Consider the following 1,358-nt stretch of genomic DNA (forward strand, 5'->3'; position numbering starts at 1 on the left):
TGCTAGGATTACAAGCATGAACTACTATTTGTGGCCACCCATAACCATTTTTTTTTATTTCAGCATATTATGGGGGTACAGATGTTTAGGTTACATATGTTGCCCTTCACCCCCCTACCCCCCTAAGTCCGAGCTTCAAGTGTGTCCATCCCCCGGACGGTGCGCATCACACTCGTTGTGTATGCGTATACCCGTCCCCTCCTCCCCCTCCCCCCTGCTCGACATCCAGTAAATGCTATTCTTATATGTACGCTTATATGTTAGTACCAATTTGATGGTGAGTACATGTGGTGCTGGTTTTTCCATTCTTGGGATACTTCACTTAGTAGAATGTGTTACAGCTCTATCCAGGAGAATACAAGAGGTGCTATATCACCATTGTTTCTTAAAGCTGAATAGTACTCCATGGTATACATATACCACATTTTATCCATAACCATTTTTAATGAACTTTACCTTCCCATGAAGAGAAGAGAGTAAAACTTCTTCTCTAGAAGAGAGGGAAATCTGAAGCAAACTAGACCAATCACATTCCCTGTCCCAGAAATTTGGAATTGGGAAGCCAAGAGACTGAGGCAATTAGTGGATTGTGAGTGTTGGACAGAAAGGTACAGTAGAGGCTAGACCATGATAAACCAAAACCATGTGCAGGCTAAAGTTCGGTGGATGCACAGAAGCTCATCTATAGAGAAAATGAAGACAATAGATCATGCAATCCTCTGAGAGGTGAAGTGAGGAGCCTAGTTTACCACTTTCTATGCTGTCCTATTCTGAGCTGGTAATATTTAATTTTATGTGATAGTATTTGTCTTATACTGATATGTCATGAATCTGTTTACATCTCCCTCTCCACTGCTATTACTCCAGACTAAAGCCCCGTTATCCTTCACTTGGATAATTCCAATAGCCTGCACGTTGGTTTCCTTGCTTTTACTTGTCCAATCCATTTGCCACATTTCAATGAGAGTGATCTTTAGAAACATAGATCAGATCATGTTACTTCTCTGCTTAAAAACTTTAATGGCCTCCATTGCTTTAAAATGAAATCTAAGCTTCCTCATATGACTTCAAGCAACTACGTGATTGGGCCCTGGCCTCCCTCTCTAATCACACCATGTACCACTCCCCTCTTCACTCATTATCTTTAGCCACCTATAGTTTATTTATTTGTGCTGTAGTCTATTTTCCTGCTGGAATATAATTCATTAGTTTTGAAGGCTTATTTTTGACTTCTCTTTTAGGTCTCAGCTCATGTCACTCATTCAAAGAGGCATTCCTTCAACACAGTGGTTCTCTACTGCGGGTAACTTTGACCCCCAGAGATTTGGTAATGTCTAGAAACATTTTTTTTTTTTTGA

Source organism: Propithecus coquereli, unplaced genomic scaffold (assembly GCF_000956105.1).
Source record: "Propithecus coquereli isolate 6110/MARCELLA unplaced genomic scaffold, Pcoq_1.0 Scaffold281, whole genome shotgun sequence".
NCBI lineage: Eukaryota > Metazoa > Chordata > Mammalia > Primates > Indriidae > Propithecus > Propithecus coquereli.